The sequence below is a fragment of the Lepisosteus oculatus genome, chromosome 17, assembly GCF_040954835.1.
Source record: "Lepisosteus oculatus isolate fLepOcu1 chromosome 17, fLepOcu1.hap2, whole genome shotgun sequence".
Classification (NCBI taxonomy): domain Eukaryota; kingdom Metazoa; phylum Chordata; class Actinopteri; order Semionotiformes; family Lepisosteidae; genus Lepisosteus; species Lepisosteus oculatus.
In genome coordinates, this window is record NC_090712.1 from 8684732 (window position 1) to 8701299 (window position 16568).

The 16568-nt window shown below is 35.7% G+C and overlaps 1 long non-coding RNA gene across 1 annotated transcript in view; it reads left to right on the forward strand.

Moving 5' to 3' along the window:
- Positions 1-16568, forward strand: part of LOC107079394 (uncharacterized) — a 145730-nt gene that overhangs the window by 36026 nt on the left and 93136 nt on the right. Inside the window, exon 3 of the long non-coding RNA XR_011182286.1 lies at positions 5351-5442. This is a non-coding gene — a long non-coding RNA (uncharacterized lncRNA). The remainder of the gene's footprint in view (positions 1-5350; positions 5443-16568) is intronic.

The following is a 16568-nucleotide window of genomic DNA, read 5'->3' on the forward strand; positions in this document are numbered from 1 at the left end:
ACCTAAGCATGAGGCTAATATAGCCAACTTTTCACAAAATGTAATATCAGGAGAGATTAATTCAGTTAAGTATAGCTTTACAATAGGGCCATGCTATTGCTTGGGGCTTGGCCTAAGTGATCTGCTGGCTTAAAGTCAAGTGTTTTAGGCAGCAGGAAAGCTTCGAGGCTGTTCTTCCTGATACCCGGCTAGTCGAAATGTCTGGGATAAAGGTGCAATTTTCACTTTCATTTGAAGATCCATTTATGCCAGTCCCCTCCCCCCCAAAAGAGGCATTTTGCTGCCCCCTTTACCCACACTGTTTTTTTTTTGTTTTTTTTTTATCTGCTGGCTTGCACATACTGTATACAGTTTCCTTGCCCTACCAAAGCTCCCTGCCTCTTTTCTTCTTCAATGTTTTCTTCCCGTAAATATGCCTCCAATAGTCTGTGCTTAAAACAAGAAGATTCTAGTCCAAACACATTATATTTTAGCCCGGTAACATTCTAACATCCTCTCAAGATGGATTGGGTTGCTGATTGAGAAGACCCGACTTTCCAAAATGTAAAGCATTTAAACAATTAATGTGTGCATGTGCCAGGGAATGTTGGAGGCTATTGGCTTTCTGTTAAGACTGTGAACCGGACTCTTACAATCACATTAGGCAGCATTTTGTAAGCTTTATTCATTCATTGTATGATATCTTTCCACCTACTATATTCAGTTCAACTAGTTTAGCTGAACCAGAACCAGGTGCTTTTTATTTAAAATGGTATCACATTATCACAACTAATCACCTGAGTATTCAGTAAGCCAAATAAGCTGTGTTTTGAGATATTTATAAAATCACTCACTTCCAATCACTCTAGTGAAATTTAAAGTTTGACTTCTTATGCCAACCTTAATAAAAGTAGGCTCCTTATTGGGAGACTTTTATGTGCATTAAACGCTTACTGGCCAGACAGTAATTCTCGGGTTTTTAAATGTCTCAAAGCAGGAAGAAATTAAAATGAAGTTTTAAAAATACGTTTGGTATGAGGGAACGTTTGGGTATACAAATGTGGAGCCCCTCCTGACTAAATATTTTTTGTTGGCTTCAATGTGTCTTAGCTGCAAAACTGGTAATTTCTATCCCTTTGTGTAAAAACACTTTTAAGGCAAATGGTAACATTTGTGAATTATGGCCTTTACATTGCCCTTAAATTATCAAACTTTAACTTTATTGTCATTAAACTTACACAGGTGCATAGTATAATGAAAAGTGTTTATCATTAGTCACTCAGGTGCAGTATATAAATAGGACAGAAGATAAGACAATAGACAGTTACACAATAGCAATAACAGTAACATGTAATAACATAAAAAAGACATTAGTGTTATTCTTTGTACTGTATACTACACACTGTATAATGTATAACCTAAGCATTATATACTGAAATTCTGTTATTGTATGTACTTCGTAAATAGCAAGAAGATTATTTTGAAAGCTGGATATAAAACGTGGTCTAATGTATTTCTTTAATAAAAACATGTTTAAAAGAGAAATATTGTTAGCGATTGCTGCTGTCAAACCTGCAGATTGATTGCTTTGTTTAAACTATAATTAAATAAATAATATTTATAAATTATCATCTTGAATGAAGTTTGGTGTCTTTTTTGCACAGGTATTTTTATTCTACTACATTGATTTCCACCTACATTAATTGTTAATTGAATAAATTGACCTTTCTGCATATGTGGGAGTTCTTAATCAGAATTATAGTACAGCAGTCTGAAAGGTTTGATTTCTGGAGGAGGATGTTGTAAAGAGTAAATGGGCTTTTGACCCAGTGGTAAACACCAAACAGCTTGTTTCCTTTTGATTAGCAGCTAGGAGAAAATCAGAAGTCTAAAAATAAAGAAGTCTGTGTGGTGATATACTACATAAATAAAAAGTAATTATCCAGGTCATTAAATGCTATTCTCTGCCTTGTTAAGAAAATGTACTTGAGCACTAAGTATAATCCAAATGTTTAAAAGAGCTAGTGGAGTTTTATTAAACTTTGTGGTTTTGCTGGACAATATCCAGTTATAGTCACAATGCTTATGAACAAGTAATCTACTTATGCAGTTATATGTCCCTGACTTATTAAGTTTCTTCATTGTTTTAGGAGATATTTGAATCATTGTTTGGGGTATCAGAAACACTTAAGACCATTTTTATTTTGGCAAATTACTGTCTTCAGCTAAATCCAGCTCTGAAAATGACTTTCAAAAATTATGCTGTGATATATAGGCTATTCTAAGACATGTTTTCTGCTAAGTCAGCATCCTCAGCTCAAAACAAGCAATTTGAAGTTACTTAGAAGCAATTTTAGGTTTAAGAGGTTTAGAGATAAGTTCTTTATTTAGGAAGGTGTAGATACAGGTACACTGTGAAATTGCCTCAGCTGACAGTATGGGAGTCTCTGATACTTATATACTGCTACATAAGATTATACCTTTAATAAAACTGGTTCCTTTAGACTTCAGTACTTAAACATCAAGTTCCTTATGGTTTTATTTGCTTACTCATTCTTTAGTGGGGTCCACATTCAATTTTACAGCCTATTAAGTCATCAGTATCACTGTTAAATTAAATTCATTAATTGTGTCAACAACCTATTCCCACCTCCCATTCCTTGACAAAAACAAATCTTACCTTATACCTGGAGTTCCCCAGTCTAAATGAAAGTTTCCTTAGAAGACAATTATAACCATGAGGGACAAGATTTTTTCAATAATAGCATCATATATCTAGAAATAATAGTAATTCCATTCACTTATATAGTGCTTTTCTGGACACTCCACTCAAAGCGCTTTACAGGTAATGGGGACTCCCCTCCACCACCACCAATGTGCAACATCCACCTGAAATATCCAAAATAAATGTAAAAATTGTTGCGTACATAGTTGTGGTCTGTTTTTCACACAGTCTTATTGTGCTCTTATATGCTTTTTGATTATGAATCAGTGATATGTTCTTAATTCAGGACTATTTAATCTGTTTAGTTAAAATCTATTGTAGTCTGTTCTAAAGCGAATTATAGTTGGGAATATTGCAGAGTATTTCTGTTCTACATTATATCAACATTCTCTATACTTTAGGTTAGTTTTCATGAGTATACAGTGCTGTTGTTTAGACTTTTGTGTGCTCAACTATAAATGGCAATTGGTATACAATTTGCTTACATATTGAAAGCAAGCAAATCACACTCTTAATACTCCTTTGAAAAGTTTGATTATTAATATTTACAATGTATGTGAGAGAAAATAATCTGGTGAAGTATATACAGTAGGTCCAATGGAAAGGGGTATTCCTAAAATCAAGACTTCAGGGCTCATATTCCTTGTTCCATACTACTGTATACTAATTTCCACTATTATTCATTTGACTAAGTCTGCTATTTGGTTATGGGGAAATAACTCTCTTACCTTAAAAAAACAAAGAATGGAAAGTAAAGGTTTTGGTTACAACCAGTGACATCACTTTCATTAGATCTGGAGCCAGTATACTTTAACAAAAAATATTTTTAAGAGATTTTTTTAGCTATTAGTAAGTCACTTAGATTTTATATATTACATTATTTGTTAATTATTATTTTGTTAACTAATTCCTACAAATTCTAAAACCACAATATTTAATGATTTTGTGTTATTATCCAAGTCTCATTTCATTATTGCTTGAATAACTAAATATTTTAGCTTACATGGCTTAATTAAAACATCTTAATAGCATTCATACCCTTTCTGTCATTGTGGTCTTATGGGCATACTTGAAGTCATAATATGTGCTATTTAGATTTAAACAGAACCATAGATTGTAATTAATCATTTTCGATATTGCCATAGTTCAGTTATGCAGTGTCACTCTGTTGTGGATAAAATTCCTTCCTTCTAAGTTGCCAAGTTATTTAAAAAAAATCTAAAGTGAACACATCTGCTGCTGTTTTTCTGTAGTTAGTCAAGCTTTTGCCCGAATAAAGCACTAGATGGTGCCTCTATTCTTCTTTTGTTCTGCAAGTGTGATTCTCAGGGGAAGATCCAATGCTAAGAGGATCAAGCAAGGTACAAGTGTGTTTTGCAGTGCTTCACAATTCCCCTCCTGGAGCAAAGCAGAAGCATTCGAGGCCATTCTAAAACTAGACTGGGTGAATGCCTGCTGTGAACATTTCACAGATGAGAATAAAATAAATTAAAGTTTTTGTTTTTGCTCCTGTGTGACTCTTCATAAACCGCCCAGAAGAAAAAAGTAAGCAGGTAGATGGTCTGCACAGATTGTTTTTTTATTAAATCCGTCAGAGGAACCTATACTTTGTTACATCAAAAAGTATTAGCTGAGTAGACTAGATGGAAGAGAACATGACTCAAATTAGAGTGTTGTTTAGGAAAGAGATGGTCATAAAAAATAGTTTAGAACATTTACTACAGCACATAAGGCTTTGTTTTCATTTTGGGCAGAATGTTTTAAGCAGTGTTTCTTAAATTAAAGAATGCCTGAAAACTACTGTTGTCAGGTAGCCTAATATATTGCCTGTAATAGTGGTAATTGGGATAGACATTTGTGGAAGAAATAGTTCTGGTCTAAGGCAGTGACTGTAAAAAACACATTAGTTGTTTAAAATATGTTTCTTTTTGTGCCCCTTGAATTGAAATTCTGCCACTTGCAAGAAATACAGAAAAGGTAAAGGGTGGGGAAAAATATCATTATTTTGATTTTGATTGCTTTAATATGCCCTCACACACACATGTACAGCTAAGTATTGAAGGATGGACTTTCAATACAATCATCTTTCTGACATGGTTGAGGCACTTTTAGATTCCTGTTTGGGTTCCAGTGTGTGGCACTGTTAATTGACTATACCAGACCTGGTTATCGAATCAGGCCTGACGTAATGGCCACGGTCTCAGCAAGGCAATACCCTTTGTTTTGCTACCAAGTATTTGCTCGAGTGCCAACAGTTAGGTAGAGGGATAAGGAAGGCCATAGACGTGTCACATTTGATTTGTAAGAGAGGACTCAGCCCTGGATCTTTCCTTAGGAGGCTCCTTTAATTCTACAGCACTTTTCCCTTGTGTGCCAAAATAATATACCACAAATGGGCAGCACTGTAAAGGAGAGCACTTGGCTTTTGTATTCAATAACTGTACTGGTTTCTCTTCTGCGCCTGTATTTATTTGTTCCGTCTTAGTTATTTAGATCCAATTAGGAACTAATTGTCGAGATCATTGAGGATTGCATTGTTGTAAAAGTATAAAGCGTATCGCTAATTGCAGTACCAGCTGCTAGTGTTTATGAAAGGCATGGGACTGGCGGCACAGAGGACTAAAGCTTTCTTTTTCTAATCCTTAGGCCAGCTACAGTGCGACTGGGTACAGAGCCAGGTAACCCAACACTACCGCATGTGCCTAAATCCTGACCTGGAGAGAACAGCCTCTACAGAGGTAATTATCACTTCAGAATTTTTGGGGGGAGGGCCTCCTTTGGGCAAACACTGCGTCATGTATGACAGATAGCATGTGGTGGTTTTGTGATGTGGAATACATCCAGGAGGCACTGAGCCAGTACCACAAAATGATTTCACTTATTGCCTTAGCTGGCGCTTAAAAAGAAGTGTCTGAAATGAGACAAAAAGGCTATTATGGACTGCTCTTTTTCTCCTAACAGTCCAAAAGGAAGTTCCAGGCCAGTGGGTCTCGGCATCTCCCAATGTTATCTCCAGCTGTCCATGTCAGCAGCTCTGGACTCTCTCTTTACTGGAAGAACTAATTTTGTACTGCAGTGCTGCACCATCATTTGCAGTTTGACACTAAAATACGGTTTGCCTGACCACTTTCTGCATGTGCCTAAAAAAACAGATATTTACACCTTGCACAAAATCTGAAGGCTAGTTTAGATTATTTTTTTAAAGCCTTCTTACCTTGGCAGAGTGAGTATTACACAGTACATAGCATCAAACTCCTGCTTCATGTTCTCTCTGGGATACCAGCAATAAGACTCAGTAAACTAGCAGGTACAAAAATGAGCATAGACCAGTTAACACAGACTTCCCTTTAATAAATGATGAAGCACCACATCACGATTGACTTGCATTTCAAACATTGTCACCCATTGAAGTATCAGACAATCTTGGGCTGTTACTGAATGAGAAGAATGTAATAAAATAGCTTAAATAAAAAAGCATTTATTAAAGTTACAGAAACAAATACTTATTTTGTGTATCATACAAATGATTTGTGTATCATAAAAAATGTTGCAAATAACTTTTTCTTTCTGTCTTTGTTGTAAATAGCTTGAATAGAAAAACATAAATTAATAGTTAAACCTACATAGATCATATTGGTATATTCTTCCATTTTCCTGAAGTCATGAGTGAAAGCAGTCAGCAAAATACAAATTACATTTTACAAAGGAATAGAATTTAGCTGAAGAATTAATGGCATTGGGGGTTAATTTCACAGAAACTGCCTTAATAACGCAGTGTCTTACTTAGTAGGTAAACAAGCCAGTAGTAATTAAGAGACAAAATAAAATGATAAAGAGAGGAAAATATTTTTTGATGTTGCGTACTAAATATCTTTGCACCAGCCTTGCCTCACAGTTGATCTACAAAAAATACAGATGGAATGCTTAGAAAAATCTCTCCAGCTTTGTTATGCACAGGGAACAACTGGCCCATACTTATTAATCTAACTTGTGATATGTCCGGCTGTGTGGCAGGTTGACTGCTCATTTATTCTGTTTATAATAGCAAGGCTATGATAAATGTCCCATAGAGTGCACATGTGCTAAAATATTCATAAACTGAAACTCTTAATTTGCAAAAAAGAAAAAACAATAAATTCAGAAAAGTGACAGTCGTTCTGTATGTGGGTTTATGAGAGGACGTTAAGATGAATCTATTTGGTATTTGCTTAAAACCAATTGTAATTTGCTCCTTTAAAATTAGCATTGGCACACATTTGTTGAAAGAAAACAATCTGGACTGGGCTTTGATGTGGTATACTGTACAAATGAATCCAGATTTCCTTAATAGTGTTGTTAATCTGAATTCAAAGAAGGAAAGTGTGAGCTGTAAAAATCATAACTGAAAATATTATGAGACTTAAAAAGTCTTAGATTAAAGCCGAACTTCACTTATGTTTTGTATTTGGCATGTGGAGAATTTATGCGGTGCAGTTTGCTGTTGCCATTTTGCACTAAATTTTGTGTGTCATTCATATCTTCATATTTTATAAACATTAAATCACACTTAGCATATTTCAGGCCCAATAAAAAACAAAACAATGCTGAAAAACAGTAAGTTATCAGGAGAAATTATTTAAAATAGGATATAGTGTAATTATAATATGCATACATGTATTTCTATAATGCATAGCACTGTTGCTATTGTGAACCAGGAGGAAACACTGCGGCAGTGGTCCTTTATCCAGTAACTGCAAGGTGTATAATGTTGCACAGCCAAAAGCCAAGCAGTCTTTTCCATGTCATCTTTGTGGTTATGTCTCCAACATGGCAGGGGTCACCCGCTCCCATAAAAGGTGTGAGCAGGGCCGGGCCAGATGGCAGAGAGGAGCCTGGCGCTTGTTTTCATCCCAGGAGACAAGGGACTTGCATGTTTTAAAGAGCCAATAGCTGCTTTGCATTGCTGTTTTCCCTCAGCAGACGTGACCTGTCCAACTCCTATGCAGAGACGCTGTGCCTATAATAAAGGTCTCTCTTACTGTGAAGTCCACTACAGAAAACCTGCCTCCTGGTATCAGTGCACCGATTGTGTACCAGTGTCCACCTATTATAGTAGATACTGCACTTGCCACGATATGTTAAAACATATTGTCTGTGTAATGTTTCTTTCTGCTTTCAAAAACCCGCATAGAGAATAATTGCTTCTAAGAGGTGAACGCTGCTGTCAAAGTAATGTGTGTATGGTCAATAACCAGCCAACAGATTTGGTTTTTCATTCTCTTTAAAAAAATTAAAATGCCATTTGCCTCAACCGAGTAGAATCTCCATATCTAAAAAAAACAATCAAATTCACACGTCTAGAAAGAACAGAGCTAACAATAGAAAATAGTTGATCAGCATAGCCATATTCTGTTAGGTGATTTTTCATTCATGCCTTTTTAAGCATCACACATTCATACACAGCAAATTTCTTCGCAAATTAAAAACCCAAGCTTAAGAGCTGTTTGCATTTCTAATATAAGGTACTTGTCTGTAACTTTCCGGGCGTCTTTGATCTGAAATTGGCCTCTGTAGAAGACTTGTATACAGTAATTTTCATATGAGCTTTGAACATATTGAAGGGGCTGCTGTAGCTTTCACTTTTATCCTGTCATTCCTTTTCCCTTGGAAATGATGAGCATATGGCAACCACCCTCACTGGATTCTCAAACAACAGGAGGGACCTTATTCTGATTCCTGCATCCTGTCATCAGTGAATCCCATGGCATTTTTCTCTTGCAAAGCTATAGACGTGATTCGCATTTGCCATACGGACAGAGCTTAATATATCGCCATTTTACTGCGGGAGCCCTCAATCAGTTAATTAAACATGATATAAATCACTCTGTGAATTTGTAAAGTAAGATTAATACAGCAAAGTTGGGGTAATAAAGGAGCAATGCTATTGTGTGAGTGTGAATCGTGGGAGATGAAGATTATTTCTTTTTGAAATCAGATAGCTTTGATTGTTCCTTGCAGGAACTAGTCTTGAGAATTGCTTTTGTGCAATTTGAACCACGGACCTGTCATCTTTGGCCAAAACTTCAGCATAAACTTCCTCAGCTTTCACTTTTTAAATCAGTATTCATGCTAGTCAAAGATCAAACCCTGCAGCAGACAATGAAGCTTCTCTATCTCACCTGGGACACGGATAACATGTTTAATAAATATTTCAGCTTGTATAATCTCAAATTCTCACTATTACACACAGCACTGCCCCTTACAGAGCTTTGTGTGGCTGTGGTCACTTAAATTTATGGGCTTAATTAGAGGATATCCTTTTTTTTCCAGAAGTAATTAATGTCAGCGAGCCTTGTTAATTTAGGGCAATCATAGTAATGGGAGATGGATGCTAAAAAAAAAGAAAAGATCAAAGCTCTTTGCTGAATACATCTCCTATTGGAACCTCCTGGTGTGGCAGGCATTTTTTTTTAAAAGTGCCTGAGAAAATGTTTTTTTCTTCTTCTAAGTGCAGATTTGTATTGATAAAACTTTCATAAAGGAAGTTGTAAGAATTAAAATGAATTCATAAACAAACTCACATCAGAGAGAATAGTTAAAAGGTTAGCACGGATGTAGGACATTCTGTTTTGTTTCTTAACTGCACCTGAGGTGTAACAGCTAAGGTCCATTTTTAATAAGAGTTCAATATGTTGTCAGTGATTACTCCGGCTTCGTCAGTGAAAATCTTTCTGTGTAGCTCCATTTCTATAGCATCACTGCAAAATTTTATTGATCGCAATTACTTAGAAAAAAAAAGATCCTCTGTTGTGAACAGCAAGTAACTGTCGGGATTTTCTATTCAAAGGTGGGCTGATCATGACTGTGGTGTCTTCCAAGGACAGAGATTATTCTATTTTTACCTTTCAAAACAAGTTTATGATCATGATCTAGTTTGCATTTATATAAATATAGTATCACATTTGTCATCTTTAATTTTCCAATGTCATTGTTACTTTATTTTATTATTAATATCAGTTAAGACTAATTTACAGTGTATTTCATTACTGAATTAGTGCATTTATGTCAGGGTTCTTAACTGTGCAGCTTGGACTTTCATTTGTAGTGGGGTACTTTTCAATCTGTTTGATATATATGTGGAAAGAGCTGTCATATTTTAAGAGTATTGTAAAATCAGATATGTGGTTTTTTAAATTTATTTTTTTTATAAAAAAGATGATCTTAGAACATGTCAGACACCCTCATCAATTTGTCCTTTTGTTTCTTAATATTGCACTTGAGCTTTAAGTATAATATTTTTACACTTTATTATCAGTATACATGCAATATATGTGTGATATCATTTTAAAATGAGGTCCTTTATTTAATAGGCACAAAATATTGTCAATATTTAATTGCAATTCAGAAGAATCATAATGCAATAATTTAATTGCATTGGCATTAGAGGGTTTTATTTAAAATAAAATTGAAATTAATTCAACATCCAAACTCAGAAACCAGTAATTACCATAGATTATCACTATGCAGTTTAACATCAGTTGAAGTAATTACAACAGTCCCAAGTTGCCCATATAATCAGTTAACAGTTTGAGTCCATTTAGGGAGTTTTGTTAACTGCAGAAATTTTGCATTAAATATTGCCTGTTATTGCTGTTATTCTGATCTCTGAGCTGTAATCTTTTTGTACTGTACCTTGATGTACGATTTAGGGCATTTTAAATTTAGCTTGTTTGATTATTTATTAAAGAACCTTGCTCATCTGTTTTGCAAAGCATCCATGACAACGAGAGGATTTTGCATTCTGACATGGCAGATTTTGCAGAATATGTGAAATGGTATTGTCTTGGTAAAATGGATAAAGTCAGGCATAGGATAAGATCGTCATACATACCATATGGGGATTGGGAAGGTTTATTAAGCTTTAGAGATGTCTCTGGTGAGAGCTCTTATTGTGAAAGGCCAAAGAGTTCTCTTTTTGCCATTTTTATTTATAATAATTTAACAGACAACAAATTGACACAAACAAATTCCTTTGTCTGATTTTAACCACAACATATTATCCCCGATATTTCTTTTTTATTGACCCGCTATTTTGTTATTTTTAGTCAGAAACCATTCCATTCAAATGCAAGCACTTTTCTGTAATAACAGACTGCAGACCTTGATACAGCATTAGCTCAATTTAGCCACACAGTTGTTTCCAGATGGCTAGCTCCTTCATATACAAACAGTGCTGTCCACAGTGGGGTTTTTTTTATCATGGAGCTCATAAACTTCTCTTCACTGCTACCAATTCTGGAATTGAGGAGATAAACCGGGCTTTGACTTTGCACAATAATGAAAGCAGTATTTATAGGTATGATAGCCTAAGCAATGTGATGTCACAAAGGCACCACATCTGTAGCCAAAAGCTTTGCATGAACCTAACGTTATCTAAACTGTTAAAAGTGATGCAAAGCCTTTTCTGGGGCTATATAGGAACATACATTCTCTTGTGAAGTTTGAAGAAAGAAAAAAAATGTTTAAAAGTGATTCTTCTTTGTATGTATCCTTTGTAGGATTCTTGAGCTTCTTGATTCTTGAGTTTTCAATAAAGATGTCTCACATTTCTAATGTGCTTAAAGTTGTTGCTACATTAAAGTTGAATGTCTGCTGGTGGGGAAAGGAGGAATTTCATATAACAAGTCAACATGCATAAAAAATGCTGACTCGTTTACAGCTGATCATATTTCTCTTTCTCTGTTATACAGCTGTTTTCTTTGAGGCACAACACAAACATCCACAGCTCCCATTAGTTAATGGGATACTAATATGATACTGATATTCCAACAGCTGAATGAGTACTTCTATACTTGTGCACAGAAAGTAATGATATTTTTCTCCACAGGAGGGGTTTGATCAAAGTGCCAAGATGGTAGTAGCTTCATTTTCACTTAGTTTAATTTAGTGCATTACCCTGCTGAAAGCAGTTTCTAAGGGTGCCTGCAGGAAATGTTGACCCTAATACTCAGGTTTCTGAATACCCTCTGTCTGGAGGGTCACTATATACTATGCCTTTTCCCCTAAACTTGTAATAACTATTAAGAAAAACAGTGTTAAAACATAATAAAAAGGTTACCCCTAACAATATGAAAAGGTTTTCTGAACATTTTGCATACAATATTTACTGCACGAGACCTTGTGCCGGCAATTTCTGTTTTTCTTTCTGTCTTATAATGATGGCTAAGCATAACATTCTAGCAGCATGCGAGATGAAGACAAGCAGCTCCTCAAAAGACAAAATGTTCATCTGTATTTTAGTGTAATGAATGGTGCTTAGCTGTAGGAGTGCATACAGCACTTCAAGAAAAAAAACATCCATCATAGCAGCTCGCCCCCTCCGGCAGGCTGAATGGATCTGATAATACCAACTGAGTTCTAGAGCTATGAGGTAATATTTCTTCTTCTGCTCCACTGAGGAAAATATTTAGTCTAAACCAAACAGGTCCCCCAGGTTAAATATTCCTTCACTCTTTTCTGTTATAGTAATGGTATTGTTTGGAATAGGATACTGCTTGAAGTTTTTTTTTCTGGGAGCAATTTAAGGAGGCACCTCTTTTCTCCAGCAGTGCAAAATGGTGCCTTTTTGTTGACGACTGCTTGGTGGCAATTTTCGGTGAGAGAACTTACGCCGCTTCATGTCTGTGATGCTAGACAGGTAGAATTATTTCAGTATGGCTATGGTAGACTGAGGAAGAAACAACAACAAAAAAAGAATGGCTCAATGGATCATCTTGGTTTGAAACTTTCAATTCTTACCTTGCTGACTGCAGCTGTTACCAAGGATACAGGCTCTGCACTCGAGGAGCATGGGGGGAGAGAAAGCAAAATGATATACATGGAAATTTATTTTATGAGTTTTAACATGCATGTGTAAAGGATTGCTTTTCTTTTTTTTTTTGCCCTCCTATTGCAACAAGGAATGAAAGAAAAAAATCAGCGAAATTTCAGAACCTGGGAGCAAAACTCCCAGGTGAGCTGCTGTTTCATGCTAATTTCTAACTTTCAAAGCTTGTAAACTTTATCTAATTATGCGCGAGTTTATTCTCCCTTGCTAAATTTTGGCAGGTTGCTTCTTTAATTTATGAAAAACAAATCTGAAATATGCAGATGTCTTTTGTTTGAAGCAGATGTTTGGTCCTGCTTGCCAGAATCTAATCAGCCCTCTCCCTGGAGTTTCTGTACGAGCTATGTCCAAAGGTTGTTTGAAGTCTGTTAGGGACAGTGACTGTATACAAGACTTGGCACTCACCTGCTAAGGGTGCAACAGATATTTGAGGCCTGTGAGCTCAGACATGCACTATCTTGAACTGGGGCAGCAATGGCAGCATTTTCTGAGTTTACATTCAAGGGAAACATAAGTTGTGTGATGGAAATTGTGGAAGATGTCGAGCTGAAAATAGGAGTGCTGTAAAAATAAAAAGCTACAGTAATAGAGAGCTATAAATCTTTTCTTAAGAAACTGGTTTTAATTAACTCTTGTAACTTTTTAAAGCAAAGAGTGCAATGGAAGTCTAGCCCTATGATGTAACTGAGGAGTCCTCTTTTTTATTGATTTTGATGTGAGGTACACGACCTCACAGCTGCTACAGTCTCACAGCTCCCTTCACTGTAGTTTTATCTGTATGGGAGGGACGAGTCTGAAGCATTTTGAATGTGGAAAAAGACAAGAACAGATAGAATTGTATTTAAAAATTCTTTTTGTACTTCAGTCCCTTGAGGGCATGATTAAGTCAGACACTCTTATTTAATTTGTACCGGGTAATAGTCATTTTATATATAAAAAAAAAAACATTTCAATTTCAAGTAAAGAAAAACAATAGTTTCAAACAGTGACCGTTAGCATTCTCAAAACTGTGGTGAACTATAAATATGAGCAGTCAAAAAATCATTGTTGTTAATAAGCTTATTCCAATCCAGCCTACTTGTAAGCATTGTACCTTTACAATTCACTACAAAACCAGCTTGCAGCAGTGCTTTAGAGAGCTGTCAGTATACAGTAAAATCACTCTCCTATGTTGCAAAGGCAACATTGACTTCAAGTAATTTTTCAAATAATGTCAGACAGAGGAAGACCTCTAGATCTTAATTTTAGTACAAGCAGGAAAGAAGTCACCAAGGAAACTGGCTTTCATGATTGAATAGTTAGTGCGTTTGCTGAATGATGAGGTGGTTGTAACCTAGAGAGCCTGCAAAGGGTCACTGCATAGCATTCCGGCACTCAGATGAAAACATTTAAATCAATAAAGGGGCTTTCAGTACTCAACTTGGAGTCTAACGACTCTTGTTTTTGTCAAATCCTCCTGCAGATTTGTATGTGTGTATTTATTTTTCTTTTCCAGTCCTCAGTTTAGGGACTGATTCATCCTTGCAGGGAAATTTCATTTAGATCCAATGAAGGTGGTATCCCCAGCTGGGTGTGGCTGTTTCTGGCAGCTATCAAAGTCAAATGTACCAAAGAGTATAGTTTCTCCTCTGTCCATTTGTTATCTTTTGGCGTAATGTAGAAAATAGGCAATGGGACACTGTTGAACGCAAACATCCTGTGTTAGTGCAAATCGGTTATTATCTATATCGCTGTATTTGCTGAATCTGTGTAAAGAGAGTTCAGATGCTTATTGACTCATGACGTGAGGATCACATACTGTATTAGTCAAGAGGAGCCGTTTCCCCACATACTGTAGAAGTGCTTACATTGTGTTGTATTGTAGCTCGTTGATGCTCCAAATTAAATTTAAAAAATAAAAACAAAAGAAACTTACATGTTAAATCTGTGAGAAATAATTTTATTTAATGAAATCAATTTGCACAGTAATACAGTAGTTAACAGCATGGTAAGATGCTAGTTTTCAGACAGTAGAACAGTTTGCTGGTGTAGTGGAATTTGACTTGCTGATCCTCCTCAGCAAGGTACTGTACTGTAGTTCTCACAATGTCCTGTAAGTCATTTAAATCCTTTTTTCAATTGGCATAGTGCGTTACATGTGTGCTTATTCAAGACAGAAGCTGAGATCCTTGTTTTTAATTTAGAGTAAAAGTGTGCATCCGCTAAGGCTGTGCCTGGTTTAACACAGTTGTAAAAATCTGCACATTTTATTTTAGTTTTTAAGTTTATAATGTGAAAATATCACATTGGCCGTCAGAGCATTTTTATTTCTTGAAATGGAAGGCAGTGTTCTTGAAAGGGCTTTTTTTTTCTTCTTTTTTTTTAATAAAGATTCTTTGAAAGATAATGCAACAAATCTAGAGCTCATGTGTATTTATCTTGAAAAAATGCAATTTCTTTTAGTGGGATTTAAAAAAAATGAAAATACCATTAATCCTGGGTTGTTTACAACGAATATGTTCTTGCAAACACTGTTAGCTGTTTTCATTTCTAATTTATGGGACTCATTAAATGATGCAAAAAAACTGGAGCAATTATCATTTATCTTAATATATTATTTACTAGGTCGTTCTCTCATTGTTAGGGGCCTAGGGCATGTAGCTAGGGAATTGGGGAAAGACTCTCAAGGTGTAAGTCCAGCCTTTGGGCTTTCTGCACATCTGCCACTGCAGAAAAGTCCAAAGTTCTGATCATGTAAACTGAGGCTTTCATTGCCTCCATACAATCTCAGTAAAGTATTGTAGAGAATGTCTGGTACAGTACTTAATGAACCTGCAGAATTATATTAATGAGCAGTCCTTATTAGGCCCCTGAGCTCATCAATTATTTATCCTTCTTTACTCCCGATAGTTTACTTTCTTCCTCCGTTCTTTTTCAGTGCAGTTAGTCTACTGTTTTCTCAGAAGAGCATGCCTTTCTGAATTTCCATCTGCTTTCAGTGCTCTTTTATCTCTCACGTCAATGTCGTGCCCAGTGAGTGAAGCAAACCAAAACTACATGCTGGGTATCTGATATGAGGCTGAACAAAGTTTGCAGATTTCATCAAGCAACTGAAGTGGGTGCATTTCATGTTATCACAGTTGCACTTTTTTGTTTTTACTTAAATACTCCCCCCGAACGTGTAATGACCTTAATTTATGTGGTGAACAGGAGTGTTGTAAAACCCAGGAGTTAAGAAATGGTCACTAACAAGCTTATTTTCAAAGGGGAACCTGATAGTAGAAAATGATCTTCTCAATGAGAGGGAATGGTGTTGACAATGAGTGGCTTCCTGCAGTGATACATGAGTAGGTTAGTCTGCTTGTCCGTGCAGCTCTTGGCCTCTGAATTTAACACTGCTTCCAAAAATTTCCACTCTTGGTTTGAAAAATTGAAAAAGTGTTGCGAAGGGGTGATAAAGTATCCAAATTCAACTGAAAATATCAGGGTTGAGAAATAAATGCTCCCACCCACCATGATCGCTAACACCTTTCTAGATAATTAATCTAATAACAGTACTCTAATAACAGAAAAAAAAGCTTCCCAGTATGTAAACCTAAAACTTTGTAAGTTGTAATGAAAATTAAACCTGTTCCACTCTTTAAATAATAAATATTTTATTATTAGATTCCTACAATTCTAGCATAGTATTATGAATTCCTGTTTATTTTTCGAACACTTAAATAAACAAATATGGTACTGAATTATAAAGAAAAACAACTGTGCTGTTTTTTTGTATTTAAAGTCTTAAGAGTCTTAAGTCTTATGTTTATTTCAGTGATTTTTCACTATCCAGAAAAGCATTGCTAGCAGTGCTGATGAGTCAAAGGTGTTTGGATGCAGCTGAATTTTTTCTTCACTAAAACCATGGCATAGAAACACTTTCTGGAAGTCTATTGAAGGAAATAGGCTCTGATTCTCTGAATGAATAAATGATAAAGCTGAACTTGAGATTTAGGCACCTTTTATGTCTCCTGCTGA